Source organism: Hydra vulgaris, chromosome 11 (genome assembly GCF_038396675.1).
Source record: "Hydra vulgaris chromosome 11, alternate assembly HydraT2T_AEP".
NCBI lineage: Eukaryota > Metazoa > Cnidaria > Hydrozoa > Anthoathecata > Hydridae > Hydra > Hydra vulgaris.
The window spans coordinates 13,776,822-13,796,194 of record NC_088930.1 but is presented as its reverse complement, the minus strand read 5'-3'; the positions used below and the strand labels follow the sequence as shown (position 1 = coordinate 13,796,194).

General features: G+C 26.7%; 1 long non-coding RNA gene across 1 annotated transcript in view; it reads right to left on the bottom strand.

Annotated features, from left to right (window-relative positions):
* Window positions 1-2,850: 2,850 nt before the first annotated feature.
* The window catches only part of LOC105849414 (uncharacterized), a 47,372-nt gene continuing 30,849 nt past the window's right edge, over window positions 2,851-19,373 (bottom strand). The window contains exons 6-11 of the long non-coding RNA XR_010641786.1: window positions 12,919-13,059; window positions 12,668-12,734; window positions 11,209-11,365; window positions 8,178-8,403; window positions 3,124-3,199; window positions 2,851-3,044 (exon numbers count right to left, since the gene is read on the bottom strand). This is a non-coding gene — a long non-coding RNA (uncharacterized LOC105849414). The remainder of the gene's footprint in view (window positions 3,045-3,123; window positions 3,200-8,177; window positions 8,404-11,208; window positions 11,366-12,667; window positions 12,735-12,918; window positions 13,060-19,373) is intronic.

The following is a 19,373-nucleotide window of genomic DNA, read 5'->3' as shown; positions in this document are numbered from 1 at the left end:
ACTGTAAGATGTTGTACAAAAGCTGTCACACCTACAAAATTTTTACTATGTGGCATTTAAAATGTCATCTTAATTAAATAAATCAAACATTTAATATGTCATACAGTAATGATTATTAAATATATATATATATATATATATATATATATATATATATATATATATATATATATATTAATTTATTTATTATAGCTAAATTTCTAGATCATAAAGGTATTATTAATACCTGCAAATTGTACATCACTAGTTTCATTAGATACCAAATTTTGTATAAGACTTCAACAGTAGCATTATAGTTATTAAACGCTGATGTTTTACATTTTGAATATGCTTTTTTTGTTTGATTTTTTCTGTGTTTGATTGTGAAACCCTATCTACTAACATATTAACACAGTGTAGAAAGAGTAATGTTACAAGAATCTAATTCTACTTATGTAGAGCTTTCTAATACTGCAAGACATTTTATTATAAAACTAGACTGTAATAACCAATGACTATTCTGTAATAATTGGTTAAGTTATGAGATTTACTCGAACTTGGGGATAAATCAATAAATAATCATTAAAAAAATTCAGTTTAAATCATGATTTTTATTCGTCCAATTTAAGTCATAATTTAAATCTATTTAAATCAACTGGTTTAAATCAATCGATTTAAATTAAAACAACCCTGTATATAGCCCATATTTATGAGGCAGAGGATCATTATTATTGGTTTTATTAGTTTTGAAATTAGTTTTATTGGGTATCATTCATATTGAGTTTGCGTACAACAGTTAACAACTTTATGCTTATACATTAACTTTACTTATAACTTAATTATTAAAGAATTGATTTGCAGATTTTTATAGCAATGCAAGATTGAACTTAGCAGAAGGCTAAACTTCTGCTCTGGGGACAAAAAAGGAAGACAACAAAATGATCAGCCAAAATAAAGATTGAGGAGACAAAACATTGTGTTTATCTTTGTTTAGATGATTCTTCAGATTATTTTTAGTGAGATTTATCCTCAATTTCATATGATAATACAAAAAGTATTAATAAACCTTGGGATTTACCTGTTACTCCAAACTCTTTGCAGAAGTTTAATGTTTCTTCTAAGAAGTTGAATGAACAAAACTTATTAAATGGTAAGTTTTAATTCAAAAGTCTCTTTGTCTGATGATTGGAAGTCTTTATTCATAGCTTCAACTTTTACAATTTTTTAAAGACTTTTTCAGATAATACGGTCAAAAAGTCAGAGGGTTAACTCTTTCCGGCCCGACGGACATATGTGTCCACAGTTCATTTTTTATGTCCCAGTTCATTTTTTATGTCCCAGTTCATTTTTGAACATTTTATTGCGTAATAACGAAGATGAAATCCATTTGAAGTTAAATCTTTGGAAAGAAAACATAATATACATATGATTTTAAAGTTTTAACAGTTAACAATGGTTCATTATTATCATTATATATAAATGTTTAATTTTTGGTAATACTATACTTTTATAGATAATATTACTTTTAAAAGTTGTATTATTATTAATATTCAGAAAAAAAATGTTTTAAAAAAATTGTTTACAAACATTGGAGAAACATTGTTTTGATATGAATTTTTTTGTTTTACTGTGCAGTCTGTATCTCAAACGTTAACAAGAATTGTTTAGCAAAATTCATAGCTCTTAAATATATTATGAATCCATCAGCAAGTATATATTTTTATCATTAAAGTTTTTCCTCTATCTTCTATCTGCTTTTTTATTGAATTTTGAATTTACTTTCATAAGTTCTAAATGTTATATGCAGTTTGTTGTATAGTTTCTTAAGAATATTATTACCTTTATTCTTTCATGATATATTTGTATCCCTAAAAGATATGCAGGTATTATTTGCACGATTGGCAAGCATTGTAGTGCAACTTGGAGAATTACAAAATACATCAAGTTTAATTTTAAGCATATTTATAAAGAGTATCAAAGATATGCCAAATAATAATTTGCCTGAGAGAGTGCCGTTGCTACTAAAAGCAGAAGAAAATTTTTTTGTACTCTAGAAGAAAAATTAAAAGACCTGAAAATACTTAAGCATTTTGGTAAATATTTTTTTATGATCCGTTTATGCATTTTGTTTGATATTTTTATACAAATTATGTACTTTGAACAAAATACTCTTTGAAGGTTTTTAGTAAATGAGGTTTTATAATAATTTATTTAGGTCTAACTAATAGTAACTTTAATTATTGACAAGTCGTATATTTTTGCGGGTTAATTAATTGGGACAAATTGGAGCTGAAGATGAAGGAGATTTTATATCTTATTTAATTTTTTTTTTTTTTTTTATATAAGCAGCAAAATGTATATATCTTTTTTTTTTTAAACTTTTATTAATGAGAATTACGTATATTCGTCCCCGGTTTAGTTTATATGTAAACATATAAGGAATTGTCCATAATATACGTAACGCTAAATTTAACTACATCTAGTAGACAACACAAATAATATCAAAAGTTTTCCCTCGCAAAGTCTTTAATTACACCAAAACTTAAAATAGTGTTTTGAGTTCAATGAAAACCGTCGCGCTAAAATGCAAATGATCTCCTACTACTATATATATATATATATATATATATATATATATATATATATATATATATATATATATATATATATATATATATATATATATATATATATATATATATATATATATATATATATATATATATATATATATATATATATATATATATATATATATATATATGGGTATACATGGATATAAACTAATAGTGTGCATTTCTCAAAACAATGATATATTTCAACGCTAAGAGCATCCAAAGTTGTAGAAGAAATTATAAAAAACTATCCCAATTTGAAAAAATTTTTTTTTTTCAAAAAATAATTTAATAAATTTGACTTTAAAAACAAAATTTTTTAAACCAATACATTAAAATTTTTTATACAATCTAATTCCTAATTTAATAATATTATAATTTTCTTAATTAAATTCCTAGCCTGCCCATGACATTCCATAGTTGTGTGATCGGTAGCAGGCTTTCGAAGTGCTATTAAACAAAATATATAATAATGAAGTAACTTATTTTTAAAAATTATTAATTAAAAAAAGAGCTTTCAAAAATATACCTTGCAACATATTGGTTTATGCAGATATAAACAACTGAATTTTTTTCATCATAAAATATACCACGACCATAACTTTCTAATCAAATTAAAATGTGTTACTATTATTAATGTTAAACTTATTAATGCATTTCTATTATTAATGTAAAAATTAAAAATGTATTACTGTTATTAATTAACTAATGGCTGACCTAGATTTTTTTTTTTAATTTGTTTTCATCCTTTAATTTTAAAAATTATTTTTAACCTTTTCATTTTTTTAGTAGTAGTAGTAGTAGTAGTAGTAGTAGTAGTAGTAGTAGTAGTAGTAGTAGTAGTAGTAGTAGTAGTAGTAGTCAGGTCCGACGACATGGGTTTTGAAGTGGAGGGGCACAATCATCGATATAGTAAACATGTAACAAAAATTAGTTCAGAATAAAAGCATAAAAACTTGTTCTGAAGATATTTTGTTAAAATTTAAATATTTTTACAAAAATCTATTCAAAAACAAGCAAAATAATCAGGAATCTCAAAATTATTTATTCTACAATACTAATGTTAAAAAAGAGACTCAACAAGAAAATGTGCTGTTGAATAAAAACATATTTAAAAATGACTTTAGGAAAACTATATCCCATATGAGACATAACAAATAAACAGAATCGGATGGGTACTCATTTAAATATTATAAATTTTTTAATCAAAAGGACTTTAGAAACACTTAACCACATTTAAATTAGCGGAGAAATGACACTTTTTCAAAAGGAAGCTATCATAACTTGTATATTTAAAACAGAAGATAAAAAAGAAATTAACAACTGGAGATCTATATCTCCGACAAAGTGGATTATAAAATTCTAACAAAAGCATTAGCCAATAGATTGTTAAAAAACCAATCTAATATAATAAATAATAACCAAATAGGTTGTATTAAAAATAGAATAATGTATAACAACTTAAGTTATACTAGAGACGAAATTTATTTAGTTAACAAAGAAAAACGTAATGCCAGTATGCTTTCCGTTGATCGGGTAAGGAAATCATAAATTATTTTTCAAGAGTCTTGAACATATTGGTTTTGGAGAGGTTTTTATTTATATAAAACGCAAAAATTGAAGTTAACGGTTTTCGGAACGGAAAACCGTTAGTTTCATTTTTTAAATGCCCTTTATTAATAGTATTGTATATCATTCACGCTGAAATATTAAACGTTTACCAAACGTTTGAAAAACGTACTTGTTCCCACTGGGATACGAAAATTGTATAAGAAACACGTCAAAAAACGTTCAAAAAACGTTTTAAAAGGAGATTCATATATCATTTGATTAAATATTTTACGGGACCTTAAAAAAACGTTTAAAAAACGTTTTTTTAAAGATAAAAACGGCGCACTGCGCATGTACAACTTTACTTAAATATGGAGTTTTATCAGTCTTTGAACGAACTTTTACGACTGTAAAGAAACTTTTTTTAAATTATACATTCATAAGTATATATATATATATATATATATATATATATATATATATATATATATATATATATATATATATATTTTATATATAATTTATATATATATATATAATTTATATATATATATATATATATATATACATATATATATATATATATATATATATATATATATATATATATATATATATATATATATATATATATATATATATATATATATATATATATATATATATATATATATATATATATATATATATATAACTTTATATCAATTATACAAAACAGAGAGAATACTTTTTTTTGTCTATATAAGTCATGCAAATAAATATAATATATATTGGCAAAACTATATCTTGACTAAACTGCAATAGAAATGTGTGATACATGCATAAAGTTTGTTTCAAAACTCTAGAGTCTTCAAGTTCAAGATTCAAGAAACAGGTTTTTTGTTTTATATTTAGTTCAAATATATGCAAATATTTTTGAAAAATTTAATTTCACTTTATAAATAATGGTAATTATAAATATTGTGAAATCTAAATCTTGACTAAAGAACTAAAAAAATGTGAGATGCACACATAAAGAGATTCAGAGATATCAAGTTTTAAACTTTAAGAATCAGATTGTTTTTTTAAATTTAGCTCATGTATGCAAACTTTTTCATAGTTTTTCAAAATTGATTTTATATCTAATATTCTTAACTATATACTTCATCGTAAGTTTATATAAAAGATTGGAGTGTTCAATCTTTTGTGCTGTTTTTTAATATTAATTTTAGAACGAAAAGTGGTACGCATCACAATTGTTTGCACGTTAGAGAAGCAAGCCCTGATAGTACAGTGCAAAAAGTTGTAAGTTCATCTGTTTTTGTTTAACATTTTATTCTAAATAAAACCAGATAATTATCTTTCAAAAAGTTAAAAAATGTGTACTTATTTTTAACAAGGTAGTAAATAAAACATGAAACAATTCTTCAACAAGTTTTTTTGTTTTAGGTGCCCCAAGAAGTCCTTACAGTCTTATCACAGAGCATTTAATTGGAAGTTCACGCTTCCTTCTTAACCGATGTCGCAAAACTCGCCCAGAGATGAGGTTTGAACCAGGGATTCTTTTTTTCTGAGGCAAGTGCGCTACCACTGCACCATGGCTGCTAAATAAGACTTCCAGAGAAGCATTGCTGCACTTTATTATTGCGATGAACTGCCATCAAATTTTAAGCCTATAAGTGGAACCATATGAAAATAAATGTTAAATTTTCATTTTTCAAAAGGTGCTATGATATTTCAGTTTTTCAATTTTCAGTTTTCTACAGCAGTTTTTCATTAATATTTTATTCTGTTATAATTTTGTATTATAAAACTTCATATATAAATGTATAGTTTTTACATTTACATACAAAGTTTTATGTTTAAAACAAAATGTGATCGAACTAAATATATTCTATAATTTTTAAGGTCTTTTTCAGCGTTTGCTATTAATGTTTTAAATGAAATTATTTCAAAATGTGTTATAGCATTGTTTAAGAATGCTGAAACTTGTGGAAATAGATTATTTTAAAAAAAACTTATTTGTATAGAATAGTTATATTTAATTTCTTAATAAATGTGGTGTGTCTATCGTTTATATTGTTCCTTTTATATACTGTGTAAAATTTTACATTACTTATTTCTTACATGCTAGTGAAATGCATGAAAGATTTCTACGGTTTCTTTTTTTTTTTGGAACATTAATATCACTTACTGCAAAATTCAATTTAGTTGATAAGTTGGTACGCGATCGTTTGAAGAGAGTTCTTAATAGAATAGCATAAAAATTACTTTATTATGTTTTTGTATGCTTAAATTGTAAATAAACACATAATATTTAAACTTTTAGTTAATTATCCGGATCTAGGCTGCTAGGCCGAAGTTTTCATTCGTGAAAAGGTTTTTTATTCTGTATAACATAAGTTATTTACTTAAATAACTTATGTTATACAGAACTTAAAAAAGGTTTTTAGGGAAATGGTAAAAACGATATAACATTTCATTTAGACTTAATAAAAGTTAGTAAATAACGTTTTCAGAAAAACGTCTTTTCACCGCCTCATATGGACGTTCAAAAAACTAATAAAAAACGTTTTTGTGGGACCCTTAAAAAACTTTCGTAAAACGTTTTTAATAAAACGTACGGTCACCGTTTCAAATGGATGTTTAAAAAAATCATTAAAAAACGTTTTTACGGGTCGAATAAAAAACGTTCGCAAAACGTTCTTGTGCCCACTGGGATTAGACAAAACAGAGATATAAAACAGATTTTTATAGGAGGAAAATTCAGCAATATGCAAAAGATACCATATTTGATTTTATAGTTAATTGTATAACCTTATTGCGTTATTTGCATTAATAAAACATTACTTCTAATACTATGGAGATGAAATACATTAATTAGTTTTAACTAATTAATTCTATAACTTAAATATTCTAGTACATGTACATTTGTACATTCACATACATTGAGTGCAATAACTGTTTCTATCTATATACAATCTTTCTAAATGACTTCTGTCTATCACTCAAATATTCTTTGTTTATTATAAACTCACTTATTCTTGTTCCGTGGAAGCGGGTTATAATACTTTTTAATGAGCTGAACCTGTCTTCGCGGGCCTTGGTATGCGGCCTCTCTGTGGCAATTAGCCGGAGGCGGATAAACTACAATATCACAAATTGTATTACGTTACATCTTTAAGTAAGACTAAAAACTGAATGGCCAGTTATTGATGATGAAATAGTAATAAAGCCGATTTATATTTATATTAAATACACATACTAAACATATATTACACTAAATTTAGACAATATATATACATTTAATAGACTAAATCTAAATGCTTTTTCTACGATTAATAATCTTATAATAGACGTCAAAAATACGTTTGAATCTCAACATTTAATCGGGGTTTGTTCTACGCGTTAATTAAAACATTTTTGTACATGCATTTTTTGAATTAATTATAAAGCACAGCTGCTAATGTTAAAAACGCGCTACAAAGTAGCATCTCATAAATTTATTGCAGATGCATAAGTTGTTAAGTTTATACCTTACAACTTTTAAACTTGTATTAAATTATATTAGGAAAATAAAAAAATAAAAAATAAATATATATATATATATATATATATATATATATATATATATATATATATATATAAATTAGTAAAAAAACACTTATCTAACTTTTATCTTCTACTTTAAGTTTCACCATTGCTGGATCATCAAGAAGAGTTCCTGATTATCCTACTCTTCCTGATGATCCAGCAATGGTGAAACTTAAAGTAGAAGATAAAAGTTAGATAAGTGTTTTTTACTAATTTATTATTGCTCTGTTCTTTAAGAACATTGAGCACTCTATTTGTAAAATACACTAACATAATTTACATATATATATATATATATATATATATATATATATATATATATATATATATATATATATATATATATATATATATATATATATATATATATATATATATATATATATATATATATATATATATAGTAGGTATTTATATGCCCTTAATAAAAAGTTTAAAATAGCTATGAATTAAAATAACCTGGAAGAGTCTGAGAGCTTTTAAAAATCTTTAGAAGTTTAGATTTCTGAATCTTAGTTTTGTTTATATATTTTTCAAAGAAACTCCAAGTTTTGCCAAACAGATTTTGATAAGTAATTTTAACTGGTATTTCGATCGCAAATTCTTCATATGGACACAAATCATAATCAATTGAAGCATTTATCTTGAGGTAAAGGTTGCTGTTAAGCGTTATTGGTTCTGTATGCTACATAATAAATAAGTATTGAAAAATTTGTAAACCGGCAAATAAAATTTCAAAAAATTTCAATTATATCAAAAGTAGCTATATTATGTATTGTAAATAACATTTTAATCAAATTTAAGACACAATATATAAGTATTAAATTAAGTTTAAGAAAAATAATAGTTGATTTAATCTTATATAAATACCAGTGTACTATAAAATATGATAAATAACAACTTTGTTGTTGGCTTTGGCTAATATATCATAACATATAAAAATATATAATATCATAAATATAATTATCTTAAAATCCCAGACACGGTAGAAAAAGTACTGGTGACCAATTTGTTCAAGGAGAAAAAAATTACTCTTGGTTCCTACAAAAGTAAAAGAGCTTGTTTTCCAGCTTAGAGTTATAAAAAATGTTCAATACGTATAACTCTGGTATGCACAAATGCTAATAAAAAGTCATCATCTTTTTTTTTTTTATATAATAAATTTTCTTTTTTAAAATATTTTCCCTAGATGAGAATCGGCAGTAAATTCTGAAGATGACAATGCAATTAATTGCATGATAGAAAAAAACTTCTTTCAAAGGCTGTAAATTCCAACAACATTTTGCGTGCCTTTGCTGCAACAAGCATTTCCCTATTAAACCATCTTTTTTTTCTAAAATTGACTCTTTTCCCAATAATTTAAAGTAAATAAAAGGTTTTAAGAACTCATTCATTAAAAAGTTTACTAGGTAAATACACAAAAAAGATTAATTTAATTCAATTAAAAATATATCCATTCCTCTTTTTCCTTCCCCTCTCTATTATTATTCCATTAGTTTTTTATATTTCAGTCATATCAACTGAATGAAATAGGCGACTGCTTAAATTAGGTCAACGTTACCATCTAAAAGTGTTATAATTTTATTTTATCTAACTCGCCTTTAAAATCCTATTTCTAAGAATAAATGCAAACAAACTCATTAGAATAAAACTAATAAGAATCAGAAGTCTGTTGCATATGTCTGTAAAAAAGAGTCATCAAAGTTAAACCTTTCTAAAAAATGCTTACATCATCATTTTTATATTTATCTGAGCGTAAAGAATGCTCATCTTTATCTGAATGCATATAAAACTCCTGTTTCGATCTCTTTGCTAACAGCAAATCTACACAGATTTGTAAAAAAAAACAAGATTCTAAAGAATAAGCACCTCGCTTACTAAAGTTTAATTGTGAATTAAGTTCTTCAAGCTACTTTAACTAAAAAAAAACTTTTAAAAACACTTGTTATATTTTAAGTTGTGTTTTGCTTTAAAAACAAAAAATCACAAAACAAATATCAAAATAATAATTAGTATTTTTATGATATAACACAATCTTCTATTTTAATTATTTTGAAACTCGAGTCCTCGAGTTTTAATTAAATTAACATTAACTGGTTATAATCCAAACCTGTCGAGAAATCTGACAACCAAACCCATACTATATGATTACCAATCCTCCGGTTGAAGTTAGTAGTCCTACAAAACAAACCTTTTAGAAATAATCTTATAGCAAAGTTTATTTTGGCTTTACTTTAATAAAAATGAACTATTATCAGTCTAAGTTGTAAAATATATGATAGCCAAACATTCATCCGTTGGTTAATTGCTAGAGACATCCTTTCACTTCTAATTATCATTTGTTTTAGAATTTTATTCTTTTATGAAACATTGTTATAAGAATTTTCTTTCTTCTAAAAAACATTGTCATAAGAAATTTAATCTAGTATGAAACATCGTCATAAGAAATTTTTTTTTTTTATAAATGATTATTAAAGAGCAGCGTTGACGCAGTGGTTAGAGCGCTTGCATTAGAAGCAAGAAGTCCAGGGTTTGGTGTGAGCTTTTGGATTTTTTTTTCGCCATTGATAAAAAAGTAGGCGTGAACTTTCTAGTTAAATGCTCTTTTGTGGCGCTCTGTGACAAAACCATTAAGTCTTCTGAAGACACCTAAAACAGAAATTAAAGAAAATTGTCTTAGCTTTGTTGGTTATGCTGTTAGCAAAGTATACTTTAAATAAGTCACGTTGCTTGCTAACTGAATACTGTAATAGTTAATGACATATTTAATTAAATATATAAAATTTGATTATATATTTTAATCAAATATATAAAGTTGTTTATTCTAGAAGTGATAGATATATAAAGACATAAAAGACAAAAGGTGTAAGATTGGGTAAATAAAGTAGTAAAGTCTCAATGAAACAGAATGTCTTAAAAACATTCATTTCTCTCTCTGGCTATAAACCCTGAAAAAAGTTGCAGCAAGAGATTTATTTATAAAATCCTGCAGAGACTATTTTGCAATACTTTATGATTTGAGATAATTTGGAACACTTTATATATACTTTTAATTATATTACTGGTCTTGTTTAAGGTTGTATACTTGCATTTAATCTTAAATATAAATAAACGACCAAAATATTTTGCACAAACATTAAATAAACCGTTTAAAAATATAACTAACCGAAGTTTAAAAACCTTATCGTTATTCAAAAGCAAACTCCCTTAATTTTCAACTTTTGTTGGACAGTGGCAGCGTATAGTATTATACGTATAGATATACATATTGTCGAAATCTGTATTGTCGAAACACGATTGCACTATTTATATCATTTTAAAGAATTACATTTTTACATCTCGCTTGCATTTAATAAAAAAAAAAGTATATTCCCAGCGCGCACAGTCTGTACAACGTCTACAAATAGAAGCAACACGTTAGGACGTCCTTTTAACGTTCTGTGCCCGCTGGAATACTTTCATAATAAACAAATGCTTAACTAAAACGTACAATGTATTTCATCTTTTCGATCCATGAAAATCCAGGACTAAAACTTTCAGACGACAAAAATACAAATTGAGGTAAAAAGTATTCAATTGTAAAATTATGAGCATCCGTTGTATAATTAGTAAAGTAGAATATTTCCAATATCAATGATAATGATACTCTAAATATTACAAAAATATATCAAATATAAGACAATATATTGAATTACGCAAACATTGCTTGGTGTAGCACAAAACAAAACAAAATTAAAAAACTTTTTAATAAACAAAAATATGCAATGAGAATAATATCTAATGTAGGCCGTTTTACTCACTCCAAAGACAACACCTATATTCAGCCCAAAAGTTTTTATGCCACAAATGAGTTTTCATTATCCATTAGAGGACCAAAAGTATGGAATAAAATCCTATTTAATAAACTTAAAACTCTTGAAACTCTTGACGAATTTAAAGTAAAGTATAAGCAAATGCTCCTAGTTAGTGATGAGAGTGTTTGACTTTTTCGGGTGACACAGATAAGTTTTTTCGATTTAGTTTAAAGTTTATCTTTGTCAACCTTTTTATGGATATTGGTTGAAGCATGCTTAAATACATATAAAAGTACATATTTTTTTTAATTGGAAAGGTTCAATTTCTTCTCAATTCTGTGTTTTATTAATAACTTTAGTATTTCATCTTAATTAATTTAAAAAAAAAAAAAAAAAGTTGTTAAAAACCTTTTTTTTTTTATTATTTTTTTTTTATTGCAAGTTTTACTTTGTGCAAATTTATATTAATCTTTATATACTTATTTATTTAATATTTATTTCTAAGATTTGTTATTTTACTTTTTATTGATTATTTTATTACTCTAAAAGAAATTTTTTTTTTTTTTTTTTTTTTTAAATTCTGTATGACCGTGTAACTTTTTGTTTTTGTTTTATCTTTTTAAAATTAAAGTCTTATTTTTTTTATATATTGGTAACATCTATATACTCTATACGAAATTATTTATTTTTTACGAAATTAATCTCGGAGCTTGGCGATAAGACAAATTGTGTCTTCTTCTTGCCCCGGCAATCTTTATATTGGAAATATTTGTTGTATTTATATTTTTATACGGCAAAAAAATGGAGAAAAAAATATATATATATAATTCTAAGAAATTAAGTTTTGAGTTATTACTTATTTTCTTATTTTTTAAAACTTTGCACAAAAAATATGTATTGCTGGTTAATAATTTGATGTTTTAAAATTATTTGTAAATTAAACTAAAATTTACACAAAAAGTTCTAAATATAATTTTTCTTATATTATTGCTATTTTTTTAATTATTTAATTTGTTTGATTTTATCTTTATTTATTTACTTCGACGTATAGTCGAAATAAATAAATTTTTTATTTACTTCGACTATATAATTACCCTTCTTTGGATCAAATGAATAGTATGACTTTATAATTGAATTATATAACTTTATATTTACCCTTCTCTAGATCCAGTGAAGTTCATAGTGAAATTTGGCACGCAGAGGTCGTCTGAGGAAATTTTTTCTATATATTTAAAAAAAAAACATTCATTTTGAATGACAGAGTTCTCAGTTAACAGACATTATTAGCTTAATAAAAAAATGCACAACAAATGTAAAACATCTTAAAGCTTGGAAAACTTTTATAAACTTTCGTTACTCGTTTTGTTATGCCAAAAAAAGTCGTTGGAAGTATTATAAAAACTTACTCTTACACTTTTTCCCTTGAGAATTAGAAACTAAATCAAAACATGTATCCATACAAGAGCAGTTATAACCACCTTGTAGGTTGATACAATACATTTCGGTTAAACTACAATCATGAGTTCCATCAATGCACTCATTTATATCTATAAAAAAAGGAAACTATAGACTTAAAAAAACAGTTTTAAAATATTTTTAAAGTTCGAAAATAATGCGCTCATTTATATTTAAAAAAAGAAAACTATAGACGTGATAAAGGTTTACAATATTTTATCATAAAATGAGGTAAAAAATGCAAAATGCAATTTAAAATATAAGAGCAATTTCATAAAGGGATAAAGTAATTATTCTATTTAGCTAAAAAAAATTTCATATTATTTTATATAGTGTCATTGGTAATAAAGTTATTTTTATATGTTTTTCCTAATAATTACAACAATAAATTGTATGATTTTAAATGATATAAAAGTTTAAAATAACAACTTTGTGCGTGGTAAAGACACATTTATGTTAAGAACTGATTTACAAGATCAATTTAAAAAAAAATTGTCAAAAATGATCTTAGTTTTCACGTTGAGCTAATAAATACTATATATATTGAAAATAGTGCTGGCTAATAGCTGTATTAGTTTTCATATGAAATATGAATTTCAACGACCACTGTTTTTCTACGGCAACACTAATTTTAGAAAAAAATTATTTATGCACATAGGTTTGTTAAATTAAATTGGTTGTGGTTTAACTAACCCAATCAAGCTTTTTAAGAATATATTTCTGCCCTCCCAAATAATTTTTAAATCATGTAAAATGAAAAAAAATACTGTTTTACTTACTCATACTAAGAAAAAAGATTTTTTTTTTAAACATCTTGTTTGTGTTTTTGATTTCATCAAATCAAAAACACAAACAAGATAAAATTAATATTTTTTACAATCTTTAGTTTTTCATAACTATGCTATTCAAAGTTTGTATTATCTGGTTATTATACTATTACAATTAATTGGTTGTAGTAGTATCAGTTTGCAATTGCAATTACAAACTTATTGATATCCAATTACTTAAATATTGGCACAGCATTGTGCATGTCTTAATTTCAGAAATACAAGCCAAAAGCAGTTGATGATGTAAAACAAAAAAAAAAATTTTCCTGTCGCGGAGATTAAATTTCATAAACAAACAATTTTGATGTACGAAAAAGTGCTGCATCATTGACGTGGGTCCTGAAGGTTTGTGACGATCGCTCCCATATTTTAAAACAGTTGCTACTAAAGCTACTTTATTTACTTAACGTATAAGTCATCAGATATCAATAAGTTTATACCTGGGGAAAATTTTTATTTATTTTTGATGACAAAATAACTTATTTGTTTTTAAATTGCTAAGTTTTAAATATGTCAAGTGGTGAATATTTTGTAAACTGTCTTCCATAAACTCTTCAGTCCGTCCCAGCAAACGCAAGACGTTTTCAAGACCATCTTATTTAGGTCTTTAAATGGTGCTGTCTTCGGATGACGTCTTCAAGACGTCTTTATAAAGACAGTAAAATATTTCGTGTCTTTGTATGGCGTCTTTTTATGTCTTTTTTTACTTAGTTATTATATTTTAAATACCCCCTTTAAAACATCTTAAAGACATCCTTAAAAAAAACTGTATTGGCGAGTAAATATATAAAGTTAATAAGTTTTCTCATAAAGTTTATAAGATTTCTTCGACTAATGTTTGTTTTCTAAACTTATATTTATTTATTTTTAACATTATGCTTGCAAAAGGATTTAAATAGATAACATCGTAACTGAAAATCGAATGAAGCGTCGTCGCCTGAATAAATGTTGGATTTTATAATGACACAAAATGATGTTATAAATTATAGTACTGATTTGAATCCTGAACTTAATGCTTCTTATGAAGCTGAATCACTTTGTAAAGCTGCTTACAAAATTTTTAAAGAATGTTGAGCAAACAATTCATCTTCCAGTTGTAGTTTTGAATGTTTTAATGCACCAACACTATTGACAATACAAACAATATCAGAATGTTTGGAAAGGTGGTTGTCAAAAAGCAAAATTTTCTCAAAGTAATTAAAACTTCATTCAGAGTTGCCAAAAGATGGAAGAACCCTTTTAAAACCCTCTAAAGTTTTTACAATAGATAATCTACTGCTCACATCTAGTAGATAGGAAGTTTGGCAGAACTTAAGCATATTTTACGATTGCTAATGACTTGAATTATTTTTTGGATGCAAAAAAAGATAGTAATAGATATACTAAGTTATCTATTACTGTTAATTTTGATGGGCTGCCCCTTTTTAAATCTTCTAATCTTCAATTAAGGCTAATACTTGGTCTAATAGAGAACTATAATTTTATAATTTCTCTTTTCTGTAGAGATTGTAAACTGAACTGCTTAGATGATTTTCTAAATGATTCTATTAAAGAATTTTTATTACTATTTAGTGTAAGTTTATACTATAATCAGGGCTTGGAATAACGAACTTTTTTCTACCGGACAATTTGTCCGATAAAGACTCAAGTTTGCCGGTGTAGAATGAGATTTTTACTTCCGCATTTTTTTTTTACACCCCAGTAAAAATCTCATACTAAATTTTTACTTCCCAATTTAAATCGCTTGTGAAATTTTTACTCCCAAGTAAAAATCTCTTATTAAATTTTTACTCCGGTTATTAGATTTTTACTCCCATAAAATATTTTGCGGCAAAATGTATATTTGCAATCAAACTACGTTATATTTTGTGAATACTTTTAAACGTTTTAATTATTACGGTTTCTTGAAAAGCGAGTTTTTAAACAAAAAAAATTGAAACCTTTATAATCTAATAATGTAGTAGCATATGTATTTTTAAAATTATCAAATGACGATAATGTCAGTACTAGACCAGTTAACAAAGATGTCATATCAAGCAACACGCACGATAATACTCAACATGAAAGCAGTGTAAGTGTTTCAAATGAAAGAATAGCAAAACGTGGAACTTTTGATAGAGAAAATAAATTACAGAAAAGTTTGGAATTGTTAGAAAACACAATATTGCCGTGGAAAATATTAAACTGACTCTTTGTCCTAGGGGAATCCATAGAATTAAAGGAGATGGAAACTGCTTTTTTAGAGCAGTTTCTTTTATCATAACTAGAAATGAAGATGAACATTAGCCAATCAGAAACAAAGTTGTTAAACATATGTGTAACAAACTATCGGATGAAATAACTGGATAATTGAGTATGCCAGTTCAAACACATATTTGTAAAACTAAAATGCTTGAAGATGATTGAGATAATTGGATACGCTTCATTTATGGAGGTAGATATCCAAGTATATATCAAATATGGAGCGAAAACAAAATGGATGGCCTACTCGTGCAGTTTACGGCTTAATAAAATGATTATTCTATATTTCTAGACAACTCAACTGGAATCCACTTTGATGCTGTGATTAACAGTTGAAAATCTAGTGCATTTACTTATTTTACGAATTTTAAATTTTTTTGTTTAATTTCAATTTTTTTTTTTTGCTCCATATTAACTCGCTCTATATATATGGTTATCTACCCTCTATAAATAAATCACACCTTGTTATATCCTCGTCAGTTCCCTATGTCGCATCCACGGCCGTCCCGAAGAAATTTTAAAAGGAAAGGAGGGGGTGTTGTATCTATTTTTTGCCGACTAAGGCCGAGAAAAACTCTTTTGCAAAATAAGATCTAAAAAAAACAAAAAAAAAGGTCCTCTGACATTTGCCGACTGCCAACTATAAATCCAATTATGCCGATCCCAGTGTCCAATATGCCGACTTGTAAATTTAGAATGGGGGCTATACATCCCAAAACCCTCCTCGGGACGCCTCTGGTTGCATCTTCAAGCAATTTACTATCACAAATTATCATGCATCTTAATAAATAAATATTTATGCAATATTTAAATGCCTAATAATTTCCTCGTGTATCTCGTTGTGCATGAGGTTAGAGAATTTTAGAAAAAACTGACTTGTGTTCATCTTCATTGCCAGTTTGATAAAATAGACTGGCCTGAAGAAGCAGTTTATATAGTTTTTTCATATATGTTTATTTATATATAGATTCATATATGTTTATATATATATATAAGTTCTCTGGGTTTTAACAATGAGTTTGTTTTAACAAAAAGTTAGATTAAGTCGTCCAACAGAGATATTTTGTTTATTAATAATGCCAAACATTTTGTCAATTGGTTTTGTCAAAAAATATTAAATAATGTTCATATTAAATAGAATCACTTCTTTACTGCTTTTCATAAGCCACAACCTTTAAAACGTTAAAAAATATTGTCAAAATACATCAAATTTGTAAAATACATTTTGCCGCAAAGTATTTTATGGGAGTAAAAATCTCATCATAGGAGTAAAACTTTAATATGAGAATTTTACTTGGGAATAAAAAAAAGCATGAGTAAAAATCTAATGCTTCACCGGACATGTCCAATAAAAATTAAAGAAGTGCAATCAAATATCATTCCTGACCACGCATAAAATATTTTGTTTTTACAACTAGATCACGCAGTTTGTTTTGACAACTCTAGGCGTTTCAAAATGCGCTGAAAATAAAAAGGAAATTTGTAAGATAAATTACACAGGTCAACAAAAAAAAAAAAATTACTGGTGTCCAAAATATTTTAATGAATTTGGGGTATTTTTGGGGTGCTGATTCTGAATATGCTATCAGTTTTGCCAGATTGGCTCAAGTTTTTGATATTTTTGGTATCTTATTTATAGCACTTGTTGGTAAATGTGACGCATTATCTCATTAATTTCTTGGGATTAGTACTTGAACTGAGCAGTTCTCAATATAGTTTTTTGTTGATTAGTGTTCTAAAAGTTTGTTCATAGCTTGATTTTTGCACTAACTTTATGTTGTTGTCTGTTTTCCAGTGAAAAGCATGAACTCATCAAGAAGAAGTTGTCTTAACAATCCAGACTCATTCTGTTACATTTGTGGTGAATATACACTGCAAAAACATAGAAGAAACATAAAAGACTTCATAAAAAAAGTGTATTTGGCCTATTTTGGGGTTATGCTTGGGAACCAAGACAAGTCTTGGGCACCACACATAGTGTGCAAAGCATGTATCGAATTATTTCGAAAATGGAGCAAAGGACAAAGAAAAAGCTTTAAGTTTGGTGTTCCAATGGTGTGGAGAGAGCAAAAAAATCATCATGATGACTGTTATTTCTGTGCAGTGCAAGTGCAAGGATTCAATAAACATAAGAAACAAAAATGGGAGTATCCTAACATGGAATCTGCAAGAAGGCCTGTCCCTCATTGTGAAGATGTGCCTGTACCTGTGTTTGCCATGTTACCTGACCTTTTCCACCTGATGATGATGAAATGCAAGGTATGGAGCTAAGCATTAGTTCTGGAAGTGAACCAGAATATTAAGGAAGTTTCAGAACACCTACACAGTTTACCCAAGGAGAGCTCAACGATCTAATAAGAGACCTCAACCTCTCAAAAAGTGCATCTGAACTTTTAGCTTCAAGGCTAAGTGAAAAAAATTGTCTGACGCCTGGAACTAATATTACATCCTACAGGACCAGAGAAGAAGCACTGCTTCAATTTTTCTGCAAAGATGACCTACTTGTATATTGTAAGGATATTCCTGGCCTGATGCTGCAAATGGGTTTACAAGTATATCGTCCTGAAGACTGGAGGCTTTTCATAGATAGTTCTAAAAGGAGTTTGAAATTTGTTTTGTTGAACAGTGGCAATCAGTGTGCATCTCTTCCAGTAGCTTACTCAACTAAACTTGCAGGACAATACAAAAATGTCAAAATGGTCTTGGAGAAACTGTGCTACCATGAACATTCGTGGCTGATATGTGTTGATTTAAAAATGATCAACTTTTTACTTGGACAGCAAAGTGGATACACAAAGTATCCTTGCTTCATCTGCATGTGGGATAGTAGAGCAAAACATCAGCACTGGTAGAAACTGAATTGGCCTCTAAGGGACACCTTGGTAGTAGGAGCATCAAACATAGTGAACGAACCTTTGGTGGACAGGGAAAAATCATTCTACTACCACTTCACATAAAGTTAGGATTAATGAAGCAGTTCGTAAAGGCATTAGACAAAGATGGTAATTGCTTCATGTACATCTGCAAATTTTTCCCTGGTCTTAGAAGCGAAAAATTGAAGGCAGGAATCTTTGATGGTCCTCAAACTCGGAAACTCATTAAAGATTCAAATTTTCCTAAGGAAATGAATGACATTGAAGCTGCTGCATGGTGTAGTTTTGTGTTGGTAGTGAAGAACTTCTTGGGAAATAAAAAGGCAGACAATTATGAAGAACTGGTACAAAACATACTGTTGAGATTTAGAAATCTGGGTGTACACATGAGCATTAAATTGCATTATCTTCACAGTCACTTGGACAGATTTCCAAAAAACCTTGGAGATTTTAGCGAAGAACAAG